Below are 18,511 nucleotides of genomic sequence, written 5' to 3'. Positions count from 1 at the left end.
TAATACCACAATGGTGCTGGAGGATAAGAAGGAAGCATAATCTATTTTATCGTTCTATAACAATTTAGATATCCTGAGAGTGTTAGAGGACTTTCCTTCCAGAAGTGAATTAATGGCAGAAATGCCCCCTCAATGTGTTTAATTTAAGGCATTTATCAATATCCTTATCTTCAGAACTGGAGTAAAAATTGAACTGTATCTGGAGGCTCATCATTATTTGCACATCTTTCTGAGTAAATTCTTCAGATACAGTTGGTGACTTTGATAGTATTACGGTATGTTCACACAGAGTTTTTTGGAGCGGATTTTGACACTGAATCTGCCTCAAAATCTTCCTCAAACTTCAATGGGAGTTGCTTGTTTCTTTTTTCTGATAGCTAGTAGTGGAAAAAAGAAGCGAGTTGCCCTATCTTGCCAAAGATTCCGCAGCTGACTCATCCACGGTATCCTCAATGCAAGGCTCCTTCCCGATTAGGCCCATTCTTCGGGCCTAATCCGAAGCGAAGTCCTGCGACTGGATGCCGGTGCACTGCATCCCATCGAGGCTAGCTGTGCAGAAGTGTCCACAAGCAGAATGCAAATTCCACCATGTGAACATACCCTTAGTTTTTCTGGACTAGACTAGCTAGAGTACCCTTCACCCTATCAGTGACGAGCGTACGCAATTCTTCTCGGGCGCTGGCAAGCTGGGAATAAACATCAGGAGTGATTTGGCGCTTATGAAGGAGTTCCAACGAGCGGATCCGCTGCAGCAGAGATTCAATACAAGCCCGGCGTTCCTTGTTTAAGCGGGAACCATGTTGCAACAGAATACCCCAGATAAAACATTTGTGAGCCTCCCACATCCATAGGAGGAGCAATCCCCGACAATTCCTCCCTCTCAAAGTATTCCCCCAAACGGGTCTTAATGTCATCCAGGATGGTTACATCATCAAGAAGTGATGCGTTAAGCTTCCACTGACGCTGGAAGGGAATAGGAGAGGACAAGGAAACAGACAAAGTAACTAAAGCATGGTCGGAGAAAGTAATGTTGTCGACTTCCGCAGCCAACAAAGAATGGAGATGTTGGTGACGGATAAAGAGGTAGTCAATACGAGAGTATCGGTGATGGACCGGAGAGTAATAGGAGTAATCCCTATCCAATGGGTGGAGTAACCTCCAGGAGTCCACAAGCTGGTGGGAATGAAGGTCCCTCTTAACCCTCCTGATGAGTGAGTAAGGGTGAGAAGAGACGCCAGCAGAAGAGTCCAATGAAGGGTCCAGGACCAGATTAAGATCACCACCCGCCACCAGGAAGCCCTCCACAAAGCCATCCAACAGCCCTAAGTAAGAACTAAGGGCACAACCCTGTCCCGAGTTAGGTAAATACAAAGAAACAAAAGTAAAAAGTTGAGAGGAGATACGACCCTTTACCATAACAAGTCTCCCCTCAGAATCAGTGCGAGTCTCCAAATGTTCCCAAGGCAGGGAGAGAGAAATCAAGATACTAGTCCCTCTGGATTTCGGGTTAGGAGAAGAGCTATGATATGCATGAGGAAACCAAGCATTAGTCAACTTGTATGGCTTGGTAGAGCAATGGTGAGTTTCCTGCAAAAATACAACATGAAGGCGCTTACCTTTGAGCAGATTGAAGAGTACGGAGCGCTTCTCTGGACTATGAAGGCCTCTCACATTGAGGGAGCCAACGGTGATGGAGGAAAGGCGATCAAGCGGAGGCATGGAGGGAGACGGGCTTTCCCAGCTCACACCCTAGGAGCAGAGGGAAAAAAAAAAAAAAAAAAAGGAGGGGGGGGGGGGAGGGAGGGGAGAGGGCGAAGAATTGAAGAGGGTAAAGGGAGAGGGAAAGAAAAAAGAGAGGAAAGTAACAGGGTAGAGGAAGGAGAGCAGTAAAGAAAGAGGGGGGGGGGAAGAAAGGAAAAGGAAAAAGAACCAAGAGTAGAACAAATCTAACTACCCCTAGACAAATGGGCCAGGGGCACAACAACAGACAGGAAGGATTGAGGGAGTAAGAAAAGATGGGGGGGAGAAGTGGGCCCGTAAGCACCACGAGTGTACCTGGTAAGGAAAACCCTATACCCCCACCCCCAACAAAATGTATAGGGATAGGAAGCACAGGGCTACAAAGTGACTCTAAGGTCCAAATAACAACATTGTATAAAAACACAGCAATATCAACAAGGGCCATCTATAAAGCCCAGCAGGCACAGGATCAAGAGGAACAGAGTAGTCACAGAACAAAATAAAATAAACATAGCGAAAATGTCCACCAACCGCGAAACAAGTCCAAGACCACTCAACATAAAAGGATATCAACACTGTCCTGTGGACAGATCAAAGACCGGTGGCATGAGGGATCATGCTTCAATGGGAAGCTGAGCTGAGAGATCTGGTTGACGGAGCGGAGACCCAGGCGGATCCGGTATTGGAAGACGTTGTGGAGATGAGTTTCGCCGAGGTCTCTCTCTAGAAGCAGCCGAAGAAGAACGCCTGGAACCGCGGCCGCGCCTGGATATAGTAGGGCGGGAGGAATCCAGAGCAAGCCAGTTCAGGACTGAGACAGGGCGCACATCCAGGGAGACAAACAAATCAGGCAAGTCCGCCGGGGAACGGACAACAATCGAAGACGAGCCAACACGAACAATCAAATGGAAGGGATGACCCCACCTATAGGAACCTCCACAGTCCTTAATCAGAGTCAACACCGGCTGAAGGGCACGGCGCATAGCCAATGTGCGGGATGAGACGTCTGGGTAGAGCTTGACAGAGGCATTCTCAAAAGGCACCGATCCCATATCCCAGGCACACTTCAGGATGTGTTCCTTGTCCGTGAAGTAATGTAGTCTACACAGAACATCTCTAGGGTTAGCAGGGTCAAGCGGGCTAGAACGTTGGACTCTATGCACACGGTCCATCATGAAGGTAGCATCCAGCGGGCGTTGAGTCGCCATATTGAAAATGGTATTAATACGGCTGATCAGATCATCCTGAGGGCCTTTTTCTGGCACTCCTCATAATCGAATATTATTTCTGCGACCCCGGTTCTCCTGGTCATCCAGGAGCAAAGCAATTTGTTGAAGACGGGCCTCAGAGTGGGTTTGATTGCTCTCCACTGCAGACAGGCGTTGTTCCAAGGAGGACAGTGTTTGATCAGTAGCGTCAGCCCTAGTAGTAAGTTGAGACACATCAGACTGGATCGCACAGAGGGCCTGTGCCTGGGATTGTTCCATTCGGGAAAATACAGCATCCAGGTCCTGTTTAGTGGGCAGAGTCTGAATAAGGTCCCGAAGTAGCTGAAAGTCCGCAGAGGCAATATGAGCTGCCGTGCAGGGCAGGGAGGCTGAATCCAAGGATTGCATGTCATGTCCAGGGGGGGTGGCAGACATTGAAGGAGGTGGCTGCGATTGACGAAGCGGAGAAGATGGAGGAGCCATGTCATCAGTGCCAGACCCAATAGCCGAGGTTCCAGATCGGGACAGGAAGGTAGAGATTGACGGTGAGTGAGTAAGAGAGCGGCCCGGCGTGCGGGAAGGAGCAGTAGAGGTGTTAGGACGTCTTCTGGACATATCACAATGAGAAGCGACCATAGAAGGTAATGAAGGTACACTCACAGTATCACCAGGCCTTACATGAGGCTGTCACACAGTTCCATAATCAAACCCGGTACTCGTGAGGTGCCAATAGAGCAGTGGGAGAAGTGCTAGTTCCGTGGGGATATACTGCAGAGCATATAACACACAGCAAGTGGAGGAAGGTGAGGAGCCCCCCCTGATGGTGGAGTAGGGGCTCAGCACTCCCTTCACCCCACTGCAGTCCACAGCAACAACAAAAAAAAATAAAAATTCCCTGCTAGAAAGGTCTCTGAAGAGTGTAAGAAAGTCCAAAAAACAGCAGGGAGTACTCACAGAGTTAGCAGAATGTCCCAGTAGAAAGTGTCAGGATGGGAGCCAAAACAGCAGGGGGGGGTGAGGTGTCTCCACTTCAGGCAATGCAGGGAGGCCAGGCAGCAGGTAGAGCAAGGGCCTAACACAGTGAAGCCTTCAGGGAGCTGCAAGCTGCATACCCCCACAGACGCTGCAGGAAGACCAGAGGAGGGACACCAGAGGACCTCGCCGAGCCAGGAGTCACCGCAGAGCAGCAGGCAGGATCAACTGGAGGCAGCCACCCACAGGGAAGCCAGCCGAGATGTAGCCGCAAATCCAAGATGGCGGCCGCAGCGGTATGAAGAAGAGGCAGCGCTGCAGACGAGGAGACCGGCAGGCGGAGGACACCAGGAGGCACCAGAGGATCTCCACCGGGATGAAGAGGGACCGGACGGTCCGGCAGGTAAGTCGCTGCAATCAGGCCACAGCGTAGGGTTAAAGGAGCCGGGTAGGCCACGAGGCCAAGATGGCGGCCGGACTCGGGCAGTGCAGCAGGCCGCAGTGTTTTCAACCGCCCGAGACCACGCAATACCTGACAGACGGCGCCCAGATACGGCAGATGGAGGCTTGGGGGAGAGCCTCAGGGCAGCCCAGGGTATGTGCAGCAGGATGGCTCCGGTAAACTCAGGATGGAGAGCGAGAACACGGAGAGCTCCGGGAGATGCGTCCGCTCTCATACGCGGCTAGCCATGCCCCCCTGGACTAGACTATGGTTGTTGATTATACTCTCCAAGAAATCTGCTTCTGGCTGAAGCACCATGTTGTGAAAACACGTTTTACAGTACCTGCAAAGTAGATGGAATACTTGTTAATCCCATCCACTCATTGCAGAAAAAAATCTGCAGCTGAAAAACTGTTTTCAAAAACTTTCTGTATAGGTATAATAGGAGCAGAAAGTCTTCATAAGAAAATTCAGTGTGTTCTACCTTCATAGGCAAATTTGCTTTTATTATAAATGTTGCAAGAAAATTACGACATGGTGGGGATAAGTGAGACATGGCTGGACTCTAGCTATGAATGATCTGTGAATATACAAGAGTACAGTATGTTTAGAAAGGAGCGTACAAATAAGAAAGGGGGAGGGGTTTGCTTATATGTAATATCCTGCCTTAAGCCAGTCCTGCGTGAGGACATCTGTGTTTATGAGGAATCGGTCTTGTCAGATTAATCTGATTAGTTTCTATGAGGAGGTCAGTTCAAGACTGGACATAAATAATGCAGTGCACGTGGTGAATCTGGACCTTTCAAAGGCTTTGGGACTGGGGGACTGGGAAAATGTTGGGACTGGGGGAAAACATATGAATTTGGGTTAGCAACTGGCTCTCTGATAGAAAACAGAGGGTACTTGTTAATGGTAAATATTAGAGATGAGTGAGTAGTGAAATATTCGATATTCATTTCGAGTAGCCCCTCAATATTCAACTATTCGACTGAATATCGAATCCCATTATAGTCTATGGGGAAAAAATGCTTGTTTCAGGGGAAACCCAAATTTGACTAAGGAGAGTCACCAAGTCCACAATGACACCCCAGAAAATGATGCCAACACCTCTGGAATGCAACTGGGACAGCAGGTGAAGCATGCCTAGGGGAATCTAACATGCCCATGTCCCAGGATTACACCACTATCACAGCATATTAACTAGAAACTCCAAACTCAATATGGAAAGTGGAAAAATACTTGGAAACCTTCTTTCCTCCACAATAGTATGGACAAAAACACAAATTTAAAGCTAAATAAACATTAGCATGCAGCCCTTTGAATCACGTTGCCCATGACAACCACAGATGGCATAGGCAATGGGAAATTCAACAGCCCCCAACCGCAATGACTAGAGCCATGCAGCAGCAGTGTTTTATTTTTTAGCCCTTGGGGTGACTAGAGCCATGCAGCAGCAGTGTTTTATTTTTTAGCCCTTGGGGTGACTAGAGCCATGCAGCAGCAGTGTTTCATTTTTTTGGTCCTTGGGGTGACTAGAGCCATGCAGCAGCAGTGTTTCATTTTTTTTAGCCCTTGGGGTGACTAGAGCCATGCAGCAGCAGTGTTTCATTTTTTGGCCCTCTTGGTGACTAGAGCCATGCAGCAGCAGTGTTTCATTTTTTGGCCCTTGGGGTGACTAGACCCATGCAGCAGCAGTGTTTTATTTTTTAGCCCTTGGGGTGACTAGAGCCATGGAGCAGCAGTGTTTCATTTTTTGGTCCTTGGGGTGACTAGAGCCATGCAGCAGCAGTGTTTCATTTTTTTGGCCCTTGGGGTGACTATCTCCATGCAGCAGCAGTGTTTCATTTTTTGGCCCTCTTGGTGACTAGAGCCATGCAGCAGCAGTGTTTCATTTTTTGGCCCTTGGGGTGACTAGACCCATGCAGCAGCAGTGTTTTATTTTTTAGCCCTTGGGGTGACTAGAGCCATGGAGCAGCAGTGTTTCATTTTTTGGTCCTTGGGGTGACTAGAGCCATGCAGCAGCAGTGTTTCATTTTTTTGGCCCTTGGGGTGACTATCTCCATGCAGCAGCAGTGTTTCATTTTTTGGCCCTTGGGGTGACTAGAGCCATGAAGCAGCAGTGTTTCATTTTTTGGCCCTTTTGGTGACTAGAGCCATGCAGCAGCAGTGTTTTATTTTTTAGCCCTTGGGGTGACAAGAGCCATGCAGCAGCAGTGTTTCATTTTTTGGTCCTTGGGGTGACTAGAGCCATGCAGCAGCAGTGTTTCATTTTTTGGCCCTTGGGGTGACTAGAGCCATGCAGCAGCAGTGTTTCATTTTTTGGCCCTTGGGATGACAGAGCCATGCAGCAGCAGTGTTTCATTTTTTGGCCCTTGGGGTGACGAGAGTCATGCAGCAGCAGTGTTTCATTTTTTTGGCCCTTGGGGTGACTAGAGCCATGCAGCAGCAGTGTTTCATTTTTTGGCCCTCTTGGTGACTAGAGCCATGCAGCAGCAGTGTTTCATTTTTTGGCCCTTGGGGTGAGTAGACCCATGCAGCAGCAGTGTTTTATTTTTTAGCTCTTGGGGTGACTAGAGCCATGCAGCAGCAGTGTTTCATTTTTTGGTCCTTGGGGTGACTAGAGCCATGCAGCAGCAGTGTTTCATTTTTTTGGCCCTTGGGGTGACTATCGCCATGCAGCAGCAGTGTTTCATTTTTTGGCCCTTGGGGTGACTAGAGCCATGCAGCAGCAGTGTTTCATTTTTTGGCCCTTGGGGTGACTAGAGCCATGCAGCAGCAGTGTTTCATTTTTTGGCCCTTTTGGTGACTAGAGCCATGCAGCAGCAGTGTTTCATTTTTTGGCCCTTGGGGTGACTAGAGCCATGCAGCAGCAGTGTTTCATTATTTGGCCCTTGGGGTGACTAGAGCCATGCAGCAGCAGTGTTTCATTTGTTGGCCCTCTTGGTGACTAGAGCCATGCAGCAGCAGTGTTTCATTTTTTTGGCCCTTTTGGTGACTAGAGCCATGCAGCAGCAGTGTTTCATTTTTTTTGCCCTTTTGGTGACTAGAGCCATGCAGCAGCAGTGTTTCATTTTTTTGGCCCTTGGGGTGACTAGAGCCATGCAGCAGCAGTGTTTCATTTTTTTTTTTGCCCTTTTGGTGACTAGAGCCATGCAGCAGCAGTGTTTCATTTTTTTGGCCCTTGGGGTGACTAGAGCCATGCAGCAGCAGTGTTTCATTTTTTTTGCCCTTTTGGTGACTAGAGCCATGCAGCAGCAGTGTTTCATTTTTTTGGCCCTTGGGGTGACTAGAGCCATGCAGCAGCAGTGTTTCATTTTTTGGCCCTTGGGGTGAGCCCTAAAAAATTAATTTTCAGGCCCTTGGGGTGAGCCCTAAAACATTAATTTTCAGGCCCTTGGGGTGAGCCCTAAAATGTTAATTTTCAGGCCCTTGGGGGGAGCCCTAAAAAATTAGATTTCAACTAGAGATGAGAGAACACTAAAATGTTCGAGGTTCGAAATCCGATTCGAATAGCCGCTCACTGTTCGACTGTTCGAACGGGTTTCGAACCCCATTATAGTCTATGGGGAAAATATACTCATTAAGGGGGAAACCCAAATCCGTCTCAGGAGGGTCACCAAGTCCACTATGACACCACAGAAAATGATGCCAACACCTCTGGAATGCAACTGGGACAGCAGTGGAAGCATGCCTGGGGGCATCTAACACACCAAAGACCCTCTATTACCCCAACATCACAGCCTAACAACTACAACTACACACTTTCCACATTAAAGAAAAACTCTATCAAAATGGGAAAATACCTGGAAACCTTCTTTACTCCCCAAATGGATGGACACAAACCCCAATTTAAGCTCAACAAACATTAACAACCACCCCTTTAAATCACGTTCCCCATGACCACCACAGATGGAATAGGCAATGGGAAATCCTTCAGTCCCCACCCTCAACTGTCATTGTGGATGTGTGTGTGATGTGGTAAGACCTTCCAAAATTCACTTTTAAGGCCCTTAACATGAGCCCTTCCAAACAAAGTTACAGGACCTTAAGCTGAGCTACCAGCAGAGATTGAGGCCCTTGGCATGAGTAGAGCCTTGCACCAGCAGTGTTTTTGGCCCTTGGAGTGAATAAAGCCTTCAAAATACAGTGCTTTTGGCCCTTGGAGTGAGTAGAGCCTTGCACCAGCAGTGTTTTTGGCCCTTGGAGTGAGTAACGCCTTGCACCAGCAGAGTGTTAGCCCCTTTAAAACTCTTTGCCCCTAAAACAGTGGTTCCAGAACCATCACTCTCATTGTGTTGGATTGATGCAGTGGATTGGACTGAGGACCCAGACATTGACCTTGATTTTGATTGGGAAATTGATAACTTTTTGGCATCCAGTCCTGGGGGTAACTTTTATTTAGAGGACCGCAAAGGTGGAGAATTGGCTGCAACCACTACTAGCGGTAATGGTCCTCTAATATCAGACTCTACGTTACCTATACAGGGTTCTGATCAGGTGTTAATTGTCCAAACAACATGCTCCAGTACTTTAGATGTAGATCAGAAACCACTTTCCCTTCAGACACCAGATTTAACCAAGCTTTACCATCATCATCCTGCTGAGATGGAGCCACTAAAGGAAACCTTGCCTTCAAAGGCATATTCTGGAGCTGCGACTGAGCCAAATGTAAACAGAGTCCTTTTGAACTGAACAAAATTCACCGGCAGTGTTTTTGGCCCTTAGGGTGAGTTGAGCCTTGCACCAGCGTGTGTCCCGTAACATCAGGCGAGCCCTAAGTTCTGCGCTTTGCACAAAGTTCCACTTGACCACCGACGCGTGGACAAGTGCATGCGGCCAGGGACGCTACAGCTCAATCACGGCACACTGGCTGAATGTAGTTGAGGCTGGGACCGGGTCGCTAACTGTGGCGGCCTGCTGAAACACCACCCTCCTCCTCCGCCGTTAAATTGACCCCAGCTATGAGCTGGAAACGCTGCAACACTGGCGTGAGGAGACGTCAGCAGGCCGTGCTGAAGCTCATCAGCTTGGGGGACAGACAGCACACTGCCTCTGAGGTCAGGGATACCATCCTGGATGAGATGGCAATTTGTTTTTCCCTGCTGCCCCTGGGGCCAGGCTTTTTGTCTTGTTGGAGGGCTCTGGAGCTTGCCAGCCTCCAACACGGTCCATGCCTGGCCCACGTGTTCAATGTAGTGGTGCAACGGTTTTTAAAATCATACCCCAAATTAGCGGAGCTAAGGGTGAAAGTGCGGCGCTTGGCCACCCACTTTCGCAAGTCTACACTAGCCGCTGCTAGCCTCAAAACACTCCAGCAAGGCCTACATCTGCCCGAACACCGGCTGTTGTCCGTCCTCCACAAACGCTGAAACCCTACATACTATATCTTGACCAGGGTGTGTGAGCTGCACAGACCTTTGATGGAGTTCCATCTATAAAACCCAAGGGTTCCTCAAAGTCAGCTCCCTCAGTTTCTGCCCCATGAGTTTCCATGGGTGGCAGAGTTATGGCTAGAGGCAGAGGCATGGATAGGGGCGATGTCTAGGGGCAAAAGCAGTGTGGATGTGGTGGCAAGCTAAGCAGCAAAAACTGGGGATACAAGCAGAGGCATGGACTGGGGTGATGTTTAGGGGCAAAAGCAGTGTGTATGTGGAAGCAAGCTAAGCAGCAAAAAACTGGGGATACAAGCTGAGGCATGGACTGGGGTGATGTCTGGGGCAAAAGCAGTGTGGATGTGGAGGCAAGCTAAGCAGCAAAAACTGGGGATACAAGCTGAGGCATGGACTGGGGTGATGTCTAGGGGTAAAAGCAGTGTAGATGTGGAGGCAAGCTAAGCAGCAAATATGGTGGCTACAGGCAAAGGGATGTCCAGAGGCAGCAAGGGAAAAGATGCAAAACTCTACCCTGTTTCAAGAATTTTTCCTAGGTATGGGGCACATTAATAAACACCCCCTGGGCAAATGACCGCCACTGAGGGGCCTAGTGTCACCAGGAGGGACAAGTATAGGCGCATGTTGCGGGAGTACCTGGCCGACCCCAGCTCTGTCCTCTCCCATCCCCCTGCGCCCTACACTCATTGTGTCTCCAAGTTTGATTTGTGGCTGGAACTTGCGCTGTTCGCTTTGGAGGTCCTTCCCTGCTGCCAGCGTGCTATCAGAAAGGATCTTCAGCACAGCCAGTGGCATCATCACCGATAAGTACAGCTGTCTGTCAGCTGACAGTGCTGACAGGCTGACTTTCACCAAAATGAACAGCCAATGGATAGACCCATCATATACATGTCAGTTACATGACAAATTTAGTGCAGTTTGCTCACTTTGCAAGTCTACATGAGTAGGGGATCTGAAGAGAGCAACCTCACCACCTCTTGCGTGTGCTATCATTTGGAAAGCAAGCCCTGGGCTCAGTGGGAGAGAGCAAACACAGGACAATCATCGCCCGGCGTTGCTGACACTGCCACTTCCACTGTTTACAGTGCTGGTGCTGCAGGCCAGAACACCAGCCTGGACACCTACATATCTGTCTCTGACATTTTGGGGAGTTCACCACCATCCACCCTTGTTGCCTGCACCATCATGCGCCTCTTCACAGCCACTCCCCATCTCCCATGCGTTTCATTGCAGGCAAAAGTACAGTGCAACCCAACCACATGCCCAAGCCTTGAAGGGCCTCATCTAAAAACTGCTGGCCCTGGAGATGTAGGTGTTTATGCTTCTGGATACTCAGGCCTTCCGTCACCAGATGGCAGCTGGGTCACCTCCCTATGGCAGGCATAGCCGTTACAACTTCCCTTGTTGTGCTGTCCCCGCCTTGCCCTTGTACGTGTACCATAACATAATTCGGGCCCAGAGTTCTGCACTTTGTTGCAAGGTCAACTTGCCCACCAACGAATCGACAAGTGCCTGCAGTCAGGGATGCAGCGTATCTTTAATGACAGGCAGTTTGAATGTAGTGGAGTCTGGGCCCGGGGTGCAAATAGGGGGGCCTATCTCCTCTCCCAGCCCAAAATTCATGGCAGGAGTTAACTGAAAGCCTACTACGCAGCAACCTCCACACCAGCTACAAGCGGCAAATGCTGTAACACTGGCGTGGGGAGATGTCAGCAGGATGTGCTGAAGCTCATCAGCTTGGGGGACAGACAGCACACTGCCTCCGAGGTCAGGGATGCCATCCTGGCTGAGATGGCAATGTGTTTTTCCCTGCTACACCTGGGGCCAGGCATGTTTTTGTTGAGTGATAATGGCAGGAACCTGGTAGCTGATCTGGAGCTTGCCAGACTCAAACATGGTCCACACATGGCCCACGTTTTCAACTTGTTTGTGCAAAGGTTTTTTGAAACCTACACCATTGTGCCTGATATACTGGTCAAAGAGTGGCCATTTTCGTAAGTGAGAAGTAGCCTCGGCTAGGCTGAAAACATTCAGAGCACACTCCTCTCATCTTCGCACCGTTGGCTGGCGGAGGAAGACGAGGGGGATGGAGTGGCATTTGATGTCACAGTCCCACACAAGGCTTCAGGGTGCACTTCAGTGCATCCCATTGCTTCACCACAGATGGTGTGAAGGGGAGTGGAAAATGGAGGAAATGGAGAGTGACCCTTACAGTTGGGGGCAGCAAAGTCATGCCAAGTAACACACTGGCACACATGGCTGACTTGATGTCCGGTTGCTTTTCAAGAGACAAACGCATAATTCACATCTAGGAGAGCAAATAATACTGGATTTTTGCAAGCCTCAACCCCCGGTATAGGTCTAAAGTCTGTTCCTTTGTTATATTAGGGGAGAGGAAAAAAAAATAGCAAAAAAAAATTGGCACAAGCAACTGGTGCAGAATATGATGGAAATGTTTCCGTAAACCCTCTTGGACGTCAGAGAGGATATTTCCTCCATGAGGCTCTCAACTTCCATCCACTGCACAACCACCAGAGGAACACTGTACAAGGCCTGGTACACATTACTGTTTCCCCCCCCTCCCTGCCCAAACTACCAGTTAGGGGCCTAGTGTCATCATGAGGGAAAAGTATAGGCGCATGTTGCGTGAGTACCTGGCCAACCACAGACCTGTCCTCTCCGATCCCTCTACGAATTACACTAATTGGGTGTATAATTTGGACCTGTATCCCTTTGGTTGAGCGTACATAGCCTGACAATTGGTGTGTATCCCACTTAGGTTTTGTGGGGACACACCGTGGAATGCTGGGTTTAACGTACATAGTCTGACAATTAATGTGTATCGCACTTAGTGTTGGTGGGGTTACACACCGTCACAACCTGGCTAAAGCTTCTATAGCCTGTCAATTAGAATGTATGTATGCCAAGGTTTTTTTTTTTGGTTTTTTTTGTTTGTTTTTTTTTTTTGGGGGGAGGGTACACACTATCACAACCTTAGTGAAGTTTCATTAGCCTGAGAATTAAAATGTACGTAAAATGTGAATGTAAAATGTATTATCCCCAAATAATTTGGAGAATTAACACTGACAACCCAGGTGATTATGCCAATACCCAGAAATTTTGAATGTATGTATCCCCAAATTATTTGGGGAATTAACACTGACAACCCAGGTGAATATGCCAATACCCAGAAATTTTAAATGTATGTATCCCCAAATAATTTGGGGAATTAACACTGACAACCCAGGTGAATATGCCAATACCCAGAAATTTTAAATGTATATATCCCCAAATAATTTGGGGAATTAACACTGACAACCCAGGTGAATATGCCAATACCCAGAAATTTTAAATGTATGTATCCCCAAATAATTTGGGGAATTAACACTGACAACCCAGGTGAATATGGCAATATGGCAATAGGCTAAGATTTCAGGTGTATGCATCCCCAAATAATTTGGGGAATGAAAACAGTCACAACCTGGGTGAAGCTTCATTATCCTGGGATTTTGAATGTATGTAGAGGAAATCTGCTTTAAAGGGATTACACACCGTGACAACCGTGATGCTGCATATATGCTCTGAATATTCCAGTGTATACAAGTTAGGTACGGGGGAGGGGGGCACACTGTCATACCCTATATACCCTTAATCCACATTCTATGGGCTGAGCATTTCAGTGTATACCAGTTCCTGGGGGTACACTGTTAGAACGTGGAATAAGGGTATATAGAGTATGTGGGAATACACTTTCAGTGTATCCCACTTAGTATTATCCCCACCGCGGAAAGCTGGGTAGCGCTGATGCAGCCTGTGAATCCCACGTTAGCATTAGGGGGTAGACACTGTGACAATTATTTTTTTGGATTCTCCCTTCAATGTAGCTCTTAAAAAAGCTGTTGGTTTTCTTCTCCTCTACTCTCCTATCCTATCCCTGCCTAGCAGAATCTTATACCTATGTCAATGGCCGCAGACCTCCGTCTGTGACCAAGTGAAAGCTCAGAATGACGCGAAGCTGGGCGGCGCTGTTCTTATCAATCAGAGGTCACATGTTTTTGGCAGCCAATGGGTTTTTACTATTTTTTTCATTGTCCCTGTTGTCGTAGTTCCTGTCCCACCTCCCCTGCGCTGTTTTAGGTGCAAAAAAAGCGCCAGGGAAGGTGGGAGGGGAATCGAGTTTTTAGTCAGTTTACCCCGTGGTGTTCGATTCGATTCGAACATGGCGGACAGCGTGATATCCGATAGATAGACCACTGTTCGCTCATCTCTAATTTCAACCCCTTGGGGGATGAGCCCTAAAAAATTATTTTGCAGGCCCTTGGGCTGGAACCCTTAAAAATTGAGTTGCAACCCCCTAGGGGGGGGGGAGATAATGTAAATATTTTTAATTTTTTTTATATATATAAAAAATATATATATCACATGCAGAATTAGGGGCTGGGGTTGGAGGAGGAGGAGGATGAAGAGGATGAGGAGGAAGAGTAAATTGTTTGCTGACTGAATCTCTGGAGTGGATACCCATGTCCCCTGCTTCTGCTGGCAGCCCCTCTCCAGTACCTGGACTGTGGAGTGGATATACAGCTGAGTATCCACGTCCCCTGCTCATGATGACGAAGGACATTGGTGGCATCCCCTCTACAGTAGCTTGACTGTGGACTAGACACCCAGCTGGGTATGCACGTCCACATCCTCTGCTGCTACTGAGGAGAGGCAATGCTGGCAGCCCCTCTCCAGTACCTGGACTATTATTATTATTATTACTATTATTTATTTATTTATATAGCACCATTAATTCCATGGTGCTTTACATTTGGGGGTTACATACAATACACAGAATATACAAGTAGATATAATACTAACAATGACCGACTGGCACAGTGGGGTAGAGGGCCCTGCCCGCGAGGGCTTACAATCTATGAGGGAAGGGGGGTAGAGACAGAAGGAGAGGGGGAGACTGTACAGATGGCAGTGCGGTGATAGTGTTATTGGAGGTTGTAGGCCTCCCTGAATAGGTGAGTCTTCAGGGCCTTCTTAAAGCCTGTGATTGTGGGGGTCAGTCTTATGTGTCGTGGTAAGGAGTTCCAGAGTATGGGGGATGCACGAGAGAAATCTTGGAGACGGTTGTGTGAGGAGTGGATGAGAGCAGAGCGGAGAAGGAGGTCAGCTGGGTATGCACGTCCACGTCCTCGCCCACGTCCCCTGCTGCTACTGATGAGAGGCAATGCTGGCAGCCCCTCTCCAGTACCTGGACTGTGGACTACACACCCAGCTGGGTATGCACGTCCACGTCCTCGCCCACGTACCCTGCTGTTACACTGCATGATTTGCTAGCTAGCTAGCGATTATTGAGCTCTTAAAAGAGCTGTTATTATTGTCAATTCCTGCCTAACCAAAGCACTGTAAACCAAAGCACTGTATCGCACTGACAGTCTGACACCACACTCTCCCTATCACTCCAAAACTGAAATGACACAAATAGGGCGGCGGCCGTTCTTATGAATTGTGAGGTCGCATGTTTTCGGCAGCCAATGGGTTTTTTCAATTTTTTTCACTGCCTCCCAGGAATCTTGGATGGGGAGAGGAGGTAGGCCGCCCCACTTTGTGACCCGGTCCCAGCCTCCACTACATTCGCCCAGTGTGCCGTGAAAAATATGTAGTGTCCCTGTCCGCATGCACTTTTCCATGCGTCGGTGGTCAAGTGGACCTGATGTTACGCGACACGTGTTGGTGCAAGACGGGGAAGGCACACTGGGAAAAGTAGTGACGGCTAGGGATGGCATAGCGAGGTTCCGCAGCTGCCATCAGGTCTCCACGAGCCTGAATGGCAACATCTCAGGGCTAGCAGTTTGCAGATGTGCCCATTTAAGGCTTTGGCATATGGGTGGGTTGCGCTATATTTTTGCCTGTGCTCAAACGCCTGGGAGATGGTAGGTTGCTGGTAAGAGACGCATGATGGTGTAGGAGAAGGAGCGGAGACAGGAAAAGGGGAGGATGAGGGTAAAGTCCACAAAGTGATAGAGGCAGATGTGGAGGTGTCCTGGCTAGTGGTCTGGACTGCAGCGACAGCACTGGACACAGTGCAAGAGACAGTGGCGGCAATGCCGTACGACGATTGTCCTGCATTTGCTCTCTGCCTCTAAACCCAGTGCTTGCCTTCCAAATGACAGTGCATGCCTGAGGTGGTAAGGTTGTTCTTTTCAGAGCCCCTGCTCAGTTTGGAGTTGCACAGTGTGCAAGCCACACTAAATTTGTCCTCCGCGCATACATTGAAAAATCTCCACACCATCGAGGAACGTGGCCTTGATGGGGGAGTTTTTCTAGGGTGACTAGGACAGGGAACATCTTGGGCCTTGCTGGGTCTGCCCTGGCTTCTGTGAAGCAGCTGTCCTCTGCCTCTGGACATGCCTTTGCCTGTAGCCACCTATTTTGGTGCTGCACTTGCCTCCAGATCTATGCTGCTTTCCCTGCTAGACATCACCCCTGCCCAGGTCGGGTCGGTGGCCTCGTCGTCCACCACCTCCTCTTCCAATCCCTTAATTTGCTCCTCTTCCTGCACACCGCACATGACAATAGCCTGTCCTGATGGCAACTGTGTCTTGTCATCCTCACTGATGACAGGTTGTGGGGCCACAACCACAAAATCGCCAGGAGATGGCGGATGCTCCAGATGCATCAGGACACAGAAAGTCATCTGTTAGCTCCTGGGATTTGTGAAGTGGTGGGAAAGAGTGAGGGACAGTTAAAGGACCCGAAAACAGCTCCTGGGAGGGGGAAAAGGTGGCATAACTCTGCCGGGAAGATTGGACATGTTGGGAGGAAGGAGGGGAAGACTCTTGGCTAGGAAGACCACTGGAGGTAGTGGCTGACTGGCTGGTGGAAAAGCTGCTGGAAGTGTTATCCGCTAGCCACTGCAACACCTGTTCCTGGTGCTCAGGCCTGGTTAATGTTGTACCCTGCACCCTGCTTAATGTAGCCATCAAGCCAGGGATTGTGGAGAAGCGCAATGCTGGCTGTCCCTCACCAATAGCCATTGGATGCGCTGTAGCTTTACCGCAAGCTTGCTCCCCAGCTGCATTTCCACGCCATCGGCCTCGTCCCCATCCACGTCCCTTTGCGCTAGCCTTGCACATTTTGAGGTGTATACAAATGTAAATTTTTTTCTGTGAGTGAGTTGACAAACTGATGGATGATATACAAATTTAATTTTTTGTATACACAGAGGGTAGACATATTGGGCCTATATACTGCCGTATATACTAGTATGACAGTATACAGGAATAAGTGAGTGAGTTTACAAACTGATGGATTGTGTACAAATTAATTTTTCGGGGTACACAGAGGGTAGATATATTGGGCCTTTATACTGCCGTACATACTAGTATGACAGTATACAGAAATGAATGAGTGAGTGAGCTGACAAACTGATGGATTGTATACAATTTTTTTTTTGTGTACACAGAGGGTAGATATATTGGCCGTATATACTGTCATATAACCGGATGACAGTAAACAACTTTCTAAGCACCACTATGGGACAGGTATACAGAGTATACCACTAGTGGAGAATTTAAACCCTAAAAAGGGCTTTGGTGAAATTTTAGTAGCTTAGCGTATATGATAGTGGTGTATATACATTACTAAAGTAGTTTAGCTCTTAAAAGAGCTGTTGGTTTTAATTTTTCCTGCCTATCCAAACCTAAATCCTCTCTAGCACTCAGCACAACGTCTCTCCCTATCTAACTCCAAACCGCAAATGACACCAATATGGCTGACACTATTCTTATAAATCGGAAGTCACCTGATTTCACCAGCCAATGAATTTTTCCCATTTTTTTTTTATCCCTACATTTTCCTGCTTCCTGTCCCACCTTCCCTGCACAGTTATTGGTGCAAAAAAAGTGCCAGGAACATAGGTGGGAGGTAATTTGAATTTTCACTGTGTTTACCGTGTGGTATTTGATTGGAATCGAATATCTCGAATACCTTAATATTCAATCAAATATCTACATGATCGAAAAGTATTTGCTCATCTCTAGTTCGAAAGAAGGGAAAATAGTACTGCGCATTGTTTCGGAAAACGGAATTACGGCAAGTATAGTTACAGAGAAAACTTTGAAAAGATCTAATACGCATATAAAAAAAACGATGTGTATGTTGTATGGTTACAAAGGAATTAAATATACTATGCAATGTATCCTGACGTGTAAGGAAGTCAAACAGCCAGTTTAGATAAGGGCAGAATAATAGAGAAAGAATATTAAGTACTGGCAACAAAATAAATTTGACCTATGTGAAATGCAGAACTAAATAAGCTGGTCATAACAGAATAATCCAACGGGGGGGGGGGGGAATTGAAGGTTTGAAAGAAAAAAGATGCAGAAAAGGAAAATGAACAAAGAAAAAGAAAAATAGGGAAAAGTAGTAATGAAAAAGAGGGCAATTTGGTTCTGGGATGTTGCTCTTTAATCTGATTTGTGTCATAGTGAATTGTACATTTCAGTTCAGAACATACTGAATTGAAATAGTTGAAGAAAGTCTGGTGGGAGTCCAATGCCCCACCCCCCACGAGGCAAAAAACGTCATCGATGTAAGGTTTCCAAACAAGACAATGATATTGGAACAAATAATGATTGTACATAAAGGACTCATCAATTGATGACATATAAGGGGGCACCACATTAAACCCTATCAAAGTACCCTGCACCGGTAAATAAAAAAATAAAACGGATTTAAAATATAAAGAAACTTTCCGTTAGTAC

This window comes from Leptodactylus fuscus, chromosome 3 (genome assembly GCF_031893055.1).
Source record: "Leptodactylus fuscus isolate aLepFus1 chromosome 3, aLepFus1.hap2, whole genome shotgun sequence".
Taxonomy (NCBI): domain Eukaryota; kingdom Metazoa; phylum Chordata; class Amphibia; order Anura; family Leptodactylidae; genus Leptodactylus; species Leptodactylus fuscus.
Note: the sequence above shows the minus strand (reverse complement) of the source record.